This window comes from Fukomys damarensis, unplaced genomic scaffold, assembly GCF_012274545.1.
Source record: "Fukomys damarensis isolate Sample0158 unplaced genomic scaffold, DMR_v1.0_HiC HiC_scaffold_16, whole genome shotgun sequence".
NCBI classification, from domain to species: domain Eukaryota; kingdom Metazoa; phylum Chordata; class Mammalia; order Rodentia; family Bathyergidae; genus Fukomys; species Fukomys damarensis.
In genome coordinates this window covers 45,833,913-45,849,706 of record NW_022900928.1, presented here as the reverse complement: position 1 = coordinate 45,849,706, position 15,794 = coordinate 45,833,913, and the positions used below count along the sequence as shown (strand labels likewise).

The 15,794-nt window shown below is 38.4% G+C and overlaps 1 pseudogene; it reads right to left on the bottom strand.

The window, feature by feature from the left end:
- Positions 1-5,298: 5,298 nt before the first annotated feature.
- On the bottom strand, positions 5,299-15,462 carry LOC104868807 (annotated as a pseudogene).
- Between the last annotated feature and the right edge of the window lie 332 nt (positions 15,463-15,794).

Here is a 15,794-nt window from a genome sequence, read left to right as displayed (position 1 = left end):
CTGACTGCCTATAATAGTTTTACCTAGCTCATCTATCTATAATAATATGAGGAGCCTCAGGGTGGAAGAAGGCACAGCACTTCAAGGATGTGGAAATATGTGGAGCAGCTATAGTACAGTGTGAAAAGTAAGGACTGGCACAAGCCAAAGACAGCCTGGAGTCACCCTGAACAGAATCTCAGAGCAAGCTGGGTAGGTAGACTTTATTCCAAGAAGGAGGAAAGGAATGTGAGCCATGGAGAGACGCAGAAGTCATACTCTTACAAGTGATCAAATGAAGGTGGGAGTCTAAAATCTGAGCTTTTCTAAGTGTACCCAGAACATTTATCTGATTTTAAAAAAACTGCAAGTATGAGGTATGATGAATTGATAGGCTCTGCCAGCTAACTGAAATGAAGTCTGGTGTAGGGAGAAAGCCCTCACTTAGGAGTTAAGAGTACAGCTTCCAGTTCTGCCTCTGACCCTTCCTAGTCCTGTCGCTGGGCTGAGTCTTTTCACCCCTACAGGCCCCAGATGCCTCATGTCCAAGAAGGCGTGCTGGATGAAGTGTTCAGAGAGTTACTTGCAACTATGCAGAGCTCAAAGCAAATGATCAGTGTATCTCAGCTCTTCTATCAGCATCTTTGAACTCTAATAGTCTATAACTCTTAGCTTAAATTTTGTGACTATGAGTACATTTTCTGAGAGTCCTCATTCCCAGGCATAGTAATCAACCTTCATTGTTTCTAGAGAATATGGTAAATTTTTCTTTTGACATAATCCTAGAATCCTCCACTAACCCTTAGGAACTCTTGTCTCCAGAAGGAACCGTGGATTTTATAGTTCAATTAAATGTTCATATAATTGATTTGCCCCTCTTACAGGATTCACCCACACAACCCACAGGCAGAAATTTAATTATGGTTCTGAAGGGACTTACTGTTATAGTACTGGCAGAGCTTTCTTAGGTTAAGTGATAATTAGAGCTAAATTCCACTGAGGTCAAGCCACTTTTAAATGTGATCCATTCCCTTCCTCATCCCATATTCCAACAAAGACAATTTAGATTTTGAATTACAGGATGATTCTAAATAAGAGATAATTTTTATGTCACAAATAAATTTGTGCCTCTTTTTATTTGGCTCCCTGATTTAGCAATAACAAATTTTCATGCTTATATGTGTACCGATAACGTATTTGTATGGGTTGGGAGGAGTTGGAGGAGCTGCTTTTGATGATTGTGGCAACTATCAGTCCTAGGCTGCGTCCCTTATGACTGGCCCTATCTCATCACTCAGTGAGTTTTTGGGCCCTCTCTTTTCTTTGCCCAGCTGGTGTGTGCTTTCTCTGAGAATGCAAACTCATTTTAATATTAACTTAAGCAAGACGTAATTAGGAACACAAATCTGCTACAGGAAAACGACACAATTCATTTAAAAGCCAAGATTCAATGACTTTTGGATTATCTGTTGTTAGGCTTCTTTTACATCCTCATTGCTCTCCATTCCAGTAACTGAAGTATGCAGCTGTAATTGGCCTGCTAATATACTCTCCCAGGCAAGCTCTATTGTTTTTCAAGAAGAAATAGGATAGCTCATCTCACTTTTTTAAATCTAGAAGAGGCAGATAAGGTCCTCTCTAGGTTCCTCCTGTGACAGATACAAGAATAGAACTCACTGTACACTGGAGCTGAGTCACACAAAGTGTATTTTTTATCTTGAGTATGAGTTCTTATTTTCCATAATATTCTTTTCTTGAGCTTTGTCTTCATGCTTAACTATCTGCCCTCTTTAGCAGATTCATTTTGTCTTAAGACATGGTTGGTTTACCCTTTGGTAGACATTACAAAGTTCAGATAAAGTAACCACCCACTCCTGAATTGCCCACTTTTTGTCATTGGAGGACTTTACAATCAACACACAAGTAATCATGTCAAGTGCTCATTTATATAACTGTGTGTTTGTTTGTGTGGGTGTGTATAAATGTGTACATTAGCAAACCTAAAATCAAAAAGGCTTTATAACGTATCACACAGTCAGAGTCATCTCAAGATTGGGCTTTAGAGAGAAAACCATTGGCTGGCTTCCACATTATATAATACCACCAAGGTAACAAAATCCTACGTGATTTAGCTCCTATCTTTCCAGCTTCATCTCATGCTTCTCCCCCACTGCCTTTTCTATGCTTCTGCCATACTGCAGAGTTAAGTCCTTGAAATCCATGATCTTTGCTGCCTCTAGGCCTTTACACGTTTTCACTCCACCTAGAATTCTGTTCTACCCATGACAAGCCATTTATTCCTTATCCTTCATGTCTCAATTTTATTATCACTTCCTGTAAAAAATTGCTACAGTCTTATATCTACATGCATTTGCACAGGTTTTCAACTATTCAAAAAAATTTTTTAAACTATTTCTTCAGACAAATCTGTATGTTAAGCACTGCAGGTTGAGAGAGAAGAAAGGGGCTCTGGAAAGTCATTCAAAGACCTCCAATATTCCCATGTATAACACGTCCAAACAAACTGAGTCTTAGGACTCTCTCTAAACTATTAATACCCTTGCATTATAAAACATCTAACTTTGTCTTCGTGTCATTTTGTACAGGACTCTAATGAATTTGAAATCTCAATTTTTTATCATAAAATGTATCTTACTTCTATCAGGGATTTAGCTCAGTGGTTCTGCCACCTGCTTCTCAAGTACATGGTCCTGAGTTTGATCCCTGGTATCACACAAAAAAAAAAAAGAAGAAGGAGGAGGAGGAGAAGAAGAGGAGGAGGAGGCAGAGGAAGGGGAGGAGGATGTGGAGGAGGAGGAAGAGGAGGAGGAGGAAGAGGAAGAAGAAAAAAATGTTTCTTACTTCTAAACTACCTACAAGGCCTAGCATTGGAGTGAATACCTACAAGTCCTAGCAATGAGTGAAGAGAAACACACAACAAATACCATTGACTAATTACCTATTGGCATGCCTTTAGGATAATTTCCCCATGAGTCAGTTAACAACATGGTACGATGCCCATGTGCAGCATTTTCTCAGAGCATTTTCTCTGACACATCACTAGCACATGGAAGGCACTCAATAAATATTTATCAAGTAAATAGATGAATGAATGAATGAACAACACAAAGGCAATGGTGAACACAAGACCTATTTTAAGGAAACTTAAAAACAATTTTAAAAATTCCCTTCTCACGTTTATAATTCTTACATTCAGTGAGTATTATTTACATTTTCTTCCTCATTTCTTCTTAAAGATCTTTAAAAAGAGACTAATTCTTTGGTAGCCTCTGTGAGTGTAAGGAAAACAAAAAAGCATAGTAGACATATATAAGCAGCAAACCTTTAAAAAGAAAAGGTAGGACTGATGATATGGACAACTGATCTACCTCTCAAAATCACAGAGGTAAAGTAAAAGACAATCTTCACAGTCTTTTTTGTAACAAACACTACACATCATAAGAGTGGTCTATAATTCAATATAAGCTGACACATATTCATTCTGTGTTGGGTAGATTTAAAAAATGAGAATAAGACTGGAATGCAGTGAAGGAGATTGAAAATAACTATTATATAACATAGTAAATGCTGAGGGATAGAGTATTCAGGGGATAATGAAGATGTCTTAGTGAAACAAAACTGCACAAAGAAATTGATTGTTAAGCTAGTCCTTCAAGATGGTAGAATCTTGTGATTAATAGAGGTTAGATGGGTAGCCCAAGTAGAAAAAGAAAGCATGAAGGTATTGAATATACGCATATCATGTCCCAGTGTTCAAAACAGCATTTAAAACAGATCTTCCCAACAATTTTAACAACAATATTTTCACCCCAGTTTAAAATATTTGTAGTTTTTCATCCCTTGATTGAGAAATTACATTATAGCAAAACCTACTAAATATTCAGTTTTTGAACAAATATGTTTTATTAATCACTACAACATCTATATAGAATCAAAAATAGTAGTACATGATGTCAGACTTAATGCTCTCATCTACCTTCCCTTCCTCTAAATAACCCATTGACACTAAAATTAAGAGTTGTTGTCTAAGAAAAATGTGATCTCCCTGGAAAATCCTCCTAGTGAGGACATCAAAGAAGACTGGGATTTTAAATTCTTAAACCTCATACAGACCCACAGCATGTCTCTGAGGGAGGAGGGTTGAAGTGGAGAACTTTCAAGGGAAAGGCCACCCTTCCCATGAGTGAAATACAGTACTGACTATCCAAGATAGCTATCATGAAGGTAAATCCATCCTCCATGCAAGGCCCTAATTGACTTCTGCAGGAAAACTTGCCTATTTACAAAAGCCCATAAATAGCTCTTAATTCTAGTATCTATAAAGATGCAGAGAAAGTATAACCAGTGAGCTAATGCTCACTTCAACATATAGACAGAGAATTGTCAACAAATATTGAAAGAAAACCAATTGCATGTAAATAAATGGGCCAAAATACCAAGCAACTGATCACAGAAGAAACAGATAATTCAGAGAACATGGAAGAACCTTTAATTTTTAAAAAAATATAATTCTCAGAGATTTAAGATATTACAAAAATTAAATCACAGGGTGCTATATAAAAAGAAACAATCTGTTAAAACCAAGAAATAGCCCTTGGAAAAAAATTTTCCATAGAAAGCAGAAAAATAATTTATTCTAAAAGATGGCAGATGTAAGAAATTCACCCTGAAAATATAGCTTGCTGTAAATCTGCTGGGACAGATCCTTCTGAGCACAATCTCTTACTGACTGCCCCACTGGAGTCTTTTTTGTGTTGCAGCAGTTTTTCAACACACTTCTGATTCCTATATTGAGAACTGGCAGGAGCAGCTATCTTCAAATCCACAGGTACTAGCTGGGCATGGTGGTGCACGCCTGTAATCCTAGCACTGGGGAGGCTGAGGCAGAAGGATCACTGTGAGTTTAAGACCAGCCTGGGTTACGTAGTGAGTTCCAGGTCAGTCTGAACTACATAGTGAGACCCTGTCTCAAAAAGAAAAAAAAATCCACAGGTACCAAGGTGAGAGTAACAGAATTCTCAGAAGAACATCACCTCCCTTAGAAGAGTGCATATACATCTTGTAGAGTTCACACAGCTTAAGTAGGCACATCTTTCATCAAAGTGTAAAAAAGATGAAGGAAAAAATACTGCACTGTAGAAAAAGATCTTCAAAGATGGTGTGAACTTCGTTTAAGGCAGCTGATGCCCAATACAGGCAAGTCAAAGAAGGCAGTCTAGGTTTGGAGGTGCTCTTGCACCTAGAAGGAATTTTCTTTGTGACCTCAATGACTGGGCATCATGCAGTACCTCTTCTTCCTCAAGACCAGTGATACCTCACATGCCAGATGGTCTCTCTCTCTCTCTCTTTTTTTTTTTTTTTTTTTACCAGGGATCAAACTCAGGACCTTGCCTTGCCCTTACAGGCAGGTGTGGTGCTACTGAGCTAAATCCCTGGCCCTTCATTTTTTTCACTGTGGTCCAAAGAGAGGGTTGAGTTGGGCCTGAAGAGCAATCAACCAAAAGAGGTAGCAGCAAATTGAACAGGTCACCAACATGGAGATTATAACTCCCCGGTTGGGACCTTTAGGAACAAACCAGGGCAAACAAAGCCAATGAAGCCCCAGAACAAGCTCATCACTGTCAAAAGGCACAGTGAGGCCATGATACGCTGTGACTGCCAGCCTCTGCCCAGCCACCTCACTTGAGTCCCTCCCTCTAACCCTGGGAAATTAAAATTTCCAAGACAAGATATTCATTATGTAAACAGAATAATAAAATGAACATAGCAGATTACCAAAGTACAAACAAAAAATTTAAGTCAAGGAAAAGTTCCCAAAATTTAGATTAAAAAATTGGAAAATGATAGAAAAAATAGGAGACAAGGCAAAGGGAAGTACGAGAGGTGGAGATGTAATGTTCATTTCCTGGTCTTTCATGAGAGTCAATAATTCTTTCCAGATGGTGATAACAAGAAATAGAGGTCCAAGTACATTCAGGGTATGTGGCTACCAGTAAAACTAAAACAATTTTTTAAAAATGTCAGCAATGATTGATTCTGTGATATGAAATTGGCAACTTCCTCTGGGATAAAAGAGGTTCTGGTATGGACTTCTGACTCCTTTTAAAAGTAAAAACCACATTTGGGCCTGAGGATTTATCTCAGTGGTTCTGCTGTCTGCCATTCAAGGTCCCAAGTTTGATTCCCAGTGCCAAAAAACAAAACAAAACAAAAAAAACTAACTACATTAGGATACATCTCTTCCAATAATTTTCACAAAGCTATCCTTGAAAACTATAGCCCACTGGCAGAAATTGAAACAATTCTATCTCCCTCAAATCCTCACCTACGGATTATTTAAGTAAAATAAAGACAGAACTCTTCTCTGCCAGGTGGAGTTCTTTTGTCTAAAAAGCAAATAAAAAGAAAGAAGTCTCAAAAATATTTGATCCTGCTAAGTATCTGGGGTTGCTCTGAGTAGTATGGATAAAGCAGTTAATACACAACAACCACCCGCACTTTTGAAGCTTATGCTTTTCTCTTAGCACAACAATTCCATCATTATTGCTTTGCAATTCATGGGCTCAGTGTTATTTTAACTGAGAAATGTGTTTCTTAAGTGAGAATAGACCAAATTTTTTCAGAGGGAAAAATTAAATATTTCACAATGATAAGTGTGCTTTCTGTTAAGTAAATTCATGTGCAACTCACCATCTCCACCCCACTCCACCCCAAGAAGACATCTTCCCAAGGGAGGGTGGAGAGGGTGCCCACATGGGAAAGGTTTAGAGAAAGCTTCAGGGAAAGGACAAGATAAGGATGATCAAGGCAAAGAATCAAAGAGCTGTCATGAGAGATTAGAAAGTGAGGCACCTTTGCACGAGAATAAGAGAGAAAAAAAAATAATCAGCAGGCTCTTTGCTATTTGGGGTTGCTTAATTGAGTTACTGAATAAAAGAATTGCATGTCCCTCCCCTAAAATATGCTGAGACTTGGTTCTAGGAAAAACTAATAGACAGATATTCAAGATCAGTTCTGTTCTGTCATCAGAGGACACCTGTACATTCATCAAAAGAAAAAAATGGACAATACGCTAAACTAGAGATCATGTCAGTGATAGGAAGACTAGTTCCTTACTCTTTCCTTTAACATATCCCCCAGGACTACCTTCTGGCTCCCACTCAGATAGGACCAAAAGGGAAACAAAACCTCCTCCTCTATGAGCTAATATCTATGGTAGTTACTAGATGGGGGATAGAGAATGATCATAAAAGAAACTAGATTAGATCTAGATGAAATTAAGAGATTCCACTTTCTTTGCATATCCAAGGAAAAATTTTATTAATCTACAACATATTTAGATTACATTACTTATTCGTGCTATAAATTTGATTTATGGATCTTTTGAAATAATTCCATAGCACCCCGCACTACACAAATTGGAAACATCAGGGCTAGTTTAAAGGATTCCTGCTTGAAGGAGGTAAGAAATGAGGTCAGAGAGATATTTGGTTATCATTTTGAAAACTGCCTCTTGTTGTGTACCAAAACTTCAGAGGATAGTCCAGAAATGTACAAAGGAAGGAAATGAACAAAAGAGAAAGGACTGAGGAAGTAGTAAGCTTTTAAGGAAGAGAGTGACATAATGAGGTAGGTTGTTAGAAAGATGATTATGGTGATCGCTGAATGGTGAATTTGAAGGGAAAGAGGTTCAGCACAACTCGAGGTTACTATAATTGTCCAGGTAAGAAATACCCTAAACTAGGGCAGTGACAGTGGGAAAGTCACTCTTATGCATTACTTCAAATCCTTCCTGCCATACCTTTTGCCCTGACCAGTGTTGCAGTTACCATTTCTGTACTGACTTCAATCACCTCTGGGCAGGTGCAAACTGGGAGGACATTCTCTTGGCTATAAGCCATGTACCCCATGTCTCTTGAATAGGGTCTTCTCTGATGTTGCTGTGTAGATCACTCCAACAATTTACTCAGCAATGTCTCACACACCCTTAGAAGGATACGGGTGCTAACGTCCATGCAGCAAGACTTGAATGGTAGTGGACAGGAGTCTCCAGTATAGGCAGTTCTGATGCATTTCGTCAGGGTTCTCAAAAGATCCTGCAGGATCAAAAGTTTGCAGCAGTGACAGTCTCAGGGAAATAACCTTGGTTTGGCCTGTTCTCCTTCTCTATTCATTCTCTTATTCCTCTCAGTGTTCCTTGGATCCAATGTCAAATAAACCACTGTGCACAGAACTTGTCTCAGGATTTGTTTTGGTAGAAACCTGGTTGAAGCAGGTAATCACAGAATGTAATAATGCGCATGACATTAGTTAGGGTCAAGAGAAAGAGAAATTTCTAAGATGGCTAGAGTTTACACTGTGGGTGATGGAATCGACATGTGTTGGGGCTACCCCTATGATGGGTTCATCCGCAAAACATCACACACACACACACATACACACGTACACATTGGCATAATTCCCTTTTCATTTTAATATATGGCTAGAGTGTGACTTCTGATTTGTGAATAGCCAGGTGACTTCTTAAAACTACTTTTTATCCCACATACATGCTGTTCTTTCCTCCCTCCCTCCTTCTCCTCTTCCTCCTCTCATTGTTCTTCCTCCTGTTTAATTTTCTCCTCTCATGTCTTTCTTTTTCATTCGTATTACCCAATGCATTTTCACATTCTAAGGTAAAATTCTAACTAAACCAAATTTACATAAAAACACAAATAAATAATTTTTATGAAAGATGGGAAGGCAAGAGTAACAGTAACCCATCACTTTGTGGGGTGATTTATTAGCCTCTTCTGGTTATTTGGAGCCTACTAGGGTCTGACTATATAGGTTCATCCATAATGCACGATGCAGCCATGACTCAGTTTGCTTCTCCACCCAATGATTTGGAGAAATCCCTGTGAGGAGGCGATTCCTTCATCAGGGGCTTTGTCCATGTGCAATATTGTGTTAAGGTGGAAAGTGGTGAGCAGTATATAATTTTGTATATCAGTGAGTCATATTACAAAGAGACTCTGTTTCACATTATAAAGTCACAGTGGTAAAAACAGGAGTATGGAATTGTGATCATTTAATTCAACAAGTATGTATTAAGCAATATGCATGTTCCTTGACTTATGAAGGGGTTATAATAAACCCATGGCAAATTGAAAATATTATAAGCCAAAAATTCATTTAATACACTTAATCGCCTGAATGGCATAGCTTTGCAACACAGAACACTGCATAGTTTCCCCATGAGATTAGGCTGCTGACTGATAGCTGCTGCTCACTGCCACTGCCCAGCATTGCAAGAAAGTGACACACCAGGAAAATGTCAAAATTCGAAATTCAAAGTTCAGTTTCTACTGAATCCATATTGCTTTCACACCATTATAAGACTGAAAAATTGTGCCTTGAACATCGTAAATCGAGACCATCTGTACTGTCTCACTCTGCCTAATTAGACATTAGTGTAAAGTCGGATCATTTTTATTATGAAAAAAGATACCCATGACTTGAAGTAGGACAAATGAAAGTAGAGGCCAGTGTCCTCCATGTGCGAGTCTACATGCCCTTGCTCATGGTAGCAAAATGTTGCCACTGTTCCATGTCAGCCTGCCACAGCATAATCCCCTAACTTTCTCTTGTCTAGATTACAGAACTCCAATTCCTGTCTTACAATATAGAGACATTGCTATGTTAAGAGCTATATATGTTTGAAAAAATAATCTTGTCTTTGTAGTAAGCTCTCATTTTAATTTCCTTCTAATTTGGATACTACCTCTGAGATCTGCCCTTTTTAACTGATGCTAGCAGAATCTGACCTCTTGGCCAGCTGTCCCAAAACCCTTACTGTCATCTACTTTGACCAGAAATACCTATATAGCCAGAGAAGGAATGGAAGCATTTATTCCCTTTAAAAATTCCATGTTGTATTCAAGGTCAATTTCCTAAAGATCCATTTGGAGAGTGGGGGCAGAGGGTGTCTGGGCTACTTGCCAGTAGAGCTGAGTAGAAAGCAGCCAGATGAGGTGCCATTTTTTTCACATGCAAACAGTGGGGATGAGATTTGTTTATACCTTCTCATGACTAGACAACCCAAATACCACCAAGCCTACATCAGCATTTGGGTCTGGATTTTGTCATTGTCAGTCTCTGTGGTATTCAGAAGAGATGCTGGCTCAGTAGGACCAGCAGAGTTTAATTTCCAAATGCATCTGAAATCCTTTAAACCCTTTGTTGAAGGCATTGCAAAATCATAGTGGGTATAAGTCTTTTTTCCCCTTCAGTGATTTCATCACAGTCCCCAAGACAAGCACAACTGGCTCTTTCTCCAGAGAAACGTTGGCATCTGTGGTCCAAAGGTTAAGCATGCTGGGGCCTGGCTTGTTGAATAGCATTTCATTAGAGAGTCCAAGGAAGTGCAGGCTGAGCTCAGCATCTCTCTGGGTAGTGGGAGGTAATTGCTCCCTGATCTTTCTCCAGGGAAGGCAGGCGACATATGGTGTTCTGTCTGTGACCCAAACAGTTAATTTCCACTGGATTTTCTGTAGTTTCAGCAGCTCTGGGATTAGAAAGGACAGTTTCTTTACAATATCTCTCAAAGTTGCTTTCAAAGTCTCTACTTTTGTTCTTCTGATTCTTTCTCAGCAGTTTTGTTTGCGAAGGAGGTAAACAGTTGGCTTGGGATTGAAGGGGATTTAGCTGCTCTGACTTGTCATTGCCTTTACCCACAGTCTATGGGGACAGTTATTTTAAGTCTTGAGATAATCATAAATGTTCCTCTCTTACATGCATACACACTTCTCTCTCATTCACCCTGTCCTGCATAATGTTTATGAATGATTGTGGTACCATATTGGCCCATATGAACTAAGAATCAGCTAAAGCAAAGACATTTGATAGACTACATGGTGATGGTGTTCAAGTATGTATATAACAGAGGAGAGGAAAGGAAAGAAAGAGAGAGAAGGCAAGAGACAGGAGAGGAAGAGAGAGCAGGGAGAGAGAGAGAGAGACCAATAATGATAACTGTTTACTGAGAACTTTCTATATGCATTTCTCATTCATTTTTTATTTGATTCTCTAATCCTCTTCAAACCTTAAAGATACAGAAGTTATTACTTCTCCAAGTTGCAGAAGAGAAAACTGAGGCCTAATTTTTGCAGATTCTGACATAAAAATCTGTGTTTAATCATCATATATTATAATGCCTATCAGTGAATTACTCCCATTTTTTCTCAGAATTCTATTTTGTAAAGGATAACTTATCATCATTTTTTTCTAGGTGACAAATCCTGAGGTTGATAATAACCAATAATGACTGGAAGTTTTGTGTAGCAAACACTGTGCTTGCAGCTTTACATACATTATCTCACACAAATGTTCTTGTATTTATTACTTGACTTGTATTTGCACTTTACAGATGAGAAAATGGAAGGTGAGCCTTTTTAAGTAAATAACTCATCTTAGTTCATACCATCAATGTATGGTATCAAATGTATGGTATCAAACCCAAAGCTGCTGATTCAAAAGTCCAAAATCTTCCGAGCACCTGTACCACGTTTTTTCATGTTATTTTCCTCTCAAAGGAGTCCAAGAATACTTGTTTAATAATTTTTGCATTCATGAGTGTGAGTGCCAGTACTTCATTTTTAATGTATATACAGATTCATACATTCAACATATAGTATATGTACATTTGGAAAGGCAGACACATCAGAAATACAGAAACAAGCATTTGTTGAGGTTCTGTCATATGCCAGGCTCTATATAGGATGGGATCCTTGATTTTTAAGGAACCCACAGCCTACCAGGGAGAGACTCTTCTCATACACATACTTTCAATAGATGGTGAGCTTAGTGAGGGGCTGTTGTACACATACCCAAAGGAGCAGCATGGAATGCAGCTGAACCTCTGGAAGACCTTGTGCCATCTCTCTACTCCATTGTTTTCCAATGCTTCATTTTGCACTGTTAACAGTTTTAAAGGGTCAAAATGTTGCTAAGGGTTTTTGACATTGAGAAACAAAGCAACTGTAGCAATAAATAAATCTTGAACTCCCTATTTAGAAAGTTTCCCAGGCCTCCCACCTCCTCCTGAAGAATAGTGCTATACAGCCAGGCCATCCGCCTTATAAGTGTTCAGTCCTGTCTGTGCTTCCAAGATTCCCAGCCAAATGCATGGAACCCAGAGTTTCCTCCCTTCCAGCCCCAGAAGACTTTGAATAGGGTTGGCCCATTGTCCAAAGGCAGCCAGTGAAAGTCTCTCCCACAAAACTTTGTGCTCTGGGACTTGCAGATGATGGCCTTTGCCCATTGCCTCATTTGAGAGACAAGTGGCTAGTCTTGGCTGGGCCATGAGAAAAAGCGGTACAAGAAACTCATTAAGAAAAGAGAAAGGTGGAACAGACAAATAAGAAGTAGAGACATGAGACCACAAAGTCCCTGGAAAATGGAAAGTGAGCCCTTGAAATTTCCTGATTTCCTACAAGTTTCAGTGATTTTTTTCAGCTTTAATTGAGTTTATTGGTACATTTTAGGGATACAGTACAGTTACATTCATTGCTGGGATCTTGTACCTCTACATGACAGGTCTTGGTTCTCATTTTTCCCCTTACCCCTGCCCTCCCTTCACCCCCTCCTCCCCTCCCCATCTACAAACACTTTATTTTCATCTTTTCATTCTCTCACATTTTTTTCTTTTCCCTTATTACCCTTCCCCTACCCATCCCACCTTCCCTACACCTTTAGCTCCTTTCTTCCCATTTCTAAATGTCAGTAATCTTATTAGGATCTTATGTATTATTGCAGATTATTCACACCAGGGAAACTATTCAGTATTTACACATGTGTGACTTATTTCACTTAGGAGTATATCTTCAATATGTATCCATTTTCCTATGAATGAATCTGTTTTCTCGTTCTTCATGGCTGAGTAATATTCCATTTTATAGAAAAACCACATCTTCTTTATCCATTTTCCAACGGATGGGCAAATGGGCTGTTTCCAAGTTTTAGCTATTACAAACTGTGCCGCTATAAACATGGGTGCGCATACTTCTCTGTGATATGATTCTTTTAGTTCTTTTGGAAAGATACCCAGCAGAGGGATGTCTGGGTCAAATGGAACCTCCAGTCCAAGCTCTTTGAGGTATCTCCATATTGATTTCCACAGTGATTTTTAAGTGTACTTTCTGTCTTGAATCTATTTAATTTTACTGAATTATTTTATATGTGTTAACTCAAATGAATTTCTATTTCTTCCTACCAAAAATTTCTTGACTAAAATACTTCCTAATCCTTTTTTGGTTGAGTCATAAATTTATCCTTTTAATCCATTATTTCATCTCAAGAATCAGACCCAACCACAGGTAATCATAACTCTGCAAATGCATTTAGCCTGTTTCTGCCTCTATTCCTTGGTTTCTCTCTGCTCCAAAGACCTATCACCTAGATGTCTGACTTTCTGCCTGCCCATCAGTCTTTGAGCCCCAGTGGGATCTTCCTCCAGATGTTTCCTCTGAACCCTCTTGGCTACAAGTAACCTCTCTCTCTTACACAGGGCTTCCTATATTGGTTTCTTGGCTTTAGTGACTTTTTCCTTATAGTAAAGCTATTAGAATACTCAGCTTCTCTTTCATAATACATTGTGGCCCTGGGACAGAGATTTTCATCTTGTTCTTTCCCAAACTCCACCACAGTTTAGCATATAGTAAATACTAAAATGCTGTTTCTAGAACTGGTGAATAGAGTAATGCATTCAAGTTACCAGAAAATGTAATTAACTGCAAAGTATCATCTTTGGAGGAAAAAAAGACAAATAGACAAATATTAAATATATACCCAAATACAAACTGAAATATATTTAGAAATAGAGAAACTTCAATTAAATCTTAAATTTAATCTACATAGTCTCTTTCACTACAAAAAGTCCGTGCCTTTGTGATTCTATATAATATACAAATACAGTACTGCACAAGGAAACTTAAAGATAAGAATCAAATCTTAAGATGCTGTGTATTTTCAATGATACAAAGAAAATCTTGTTAACCATTTACTATAGTACTTATCACCCTATAACATAGTACATAACTGTTCTAACAATTTGCTACATCTCTCTCCTACTGGAATGGAAGAGAATGAACTTCATTTCATCCACTGCCATATCTTATGTGCCTGGAAGGGTATGTCACAGATGGCACATGATCATTAATTGCTGAAGGAATGATTGAATGATGACTAAATAGGAAATATAAAAATAGGAGCCATAGCCTCTACTCTCAGTAAGTGTCCAACTTTCTTCCCAGAAGGCATTTTTGATGTCCTGCCCAGATCCTCTACCAGACCAGTACCTTCATCCAAAACCAACTCTAAGTGCTGATTGCCAACAGCTCAAAGCTGCCCCTTCTCTAGTGGATGGGAACATCTATTCAAAAAAGCCTGGGAGGGCCTGGGATTTAGCTCAGGGGTTCCGCCACCTGCCTCACAAGCACAAGGACCCAAGTTCAATCTCCTGGTACCAAAAAGAAAAACAGAAAAGCCTGGGAGATTGCATATTAATCCTGAAAATGGCCAACAGCCAATGAATGACTGATAAAGAGGTACAAATGTAGCCTACCCCTCACTGTGGGAAAGTTTTGTGATGTCATTTACCATTTAGAGTTCCAGAAAGGATCTAGGTGAGTATTCATCTTTATCTGGTTCTTTCTCATTCAGTTTCTTTCACTTCTGACAGCTTTTACTTGGGAATACTCTCTCAAATTACTGGCATAAAAATTCCTATCTTAGGCTCTGCCTCTCAAGAGCCCAACGTAAGACATTTGGGGTTATTTATTATGTATTATGTGCCTTGCATTATTTTTGAGACTTAATACCCATTTGGAAATTTAATTTAATTTTACTTTAACAACCAATTTTCAAGACAGTTTTATCCCTGATTTATTCAAGTTCACAAGGTTAAATCACATGCCATACTTAATACATTCCACATGATCAAGGTAAGATTTGAATACAGTTGACCTAACTCCAACATCTTACATTCATGCAAAAGTTCATTCATACATTTCAGAAACATTTAATGACAAAAAGAGAAATAAAAGAGGTTTTGTGGCTGGTTCTTGGTTAGCTAGAATATGTAATTGATAACAACTATGCAATCCCTAAAATTCAGGATAATCAAATAGTCTTTCCTTTCCCAAAGTGGCTTTCCTTATATATTCTGACAAGAGTCCAACTTAGAGGTTTACGTACTAGGGAGTCTTTCAGTACTTCCACTGCCATCAGTCCCTAAGTAATTCCCAGCACTATGGGAAAGCAGATACCTGTTGACCTCTTCTGTTGATTGATGAAGACATCACGTTGAGTGATATTCCCTGAGGCCACATAACACATCTTTCTCAGGTCCAAGCATTTCAAATTCCTTACCTGTGCCTCAGACTGTTGCAGTGTTATCTTGTGCAAATCCACCACTTTCACCATTACTGAGAGAGATGAGACACTGATAGGAAACTGTTTTGACTCTTGTCTCTGACGAGCTGTGTCTGATTTTACTGGTCAACAATGGGAAGCAAACATGTACATGTGAAGTATAATCATCTTTCCAGGGTAGCATTTGGAGCTTCATAGACTGGATTAGAGTGTAATTTGGGATTGTTGTGTACAGATTTTAAATTTGTAAATTACTTAAAATTTAGAGAAATGGATAAATTATGTATGTTTTTTCTACTTGCGATGCTGGAGCTGCTTGGCTTCTCCCACTCGTCTGTTTCAGAGATGTATATTTTCATAAAGGAGATTCTCAACTTCTAAAA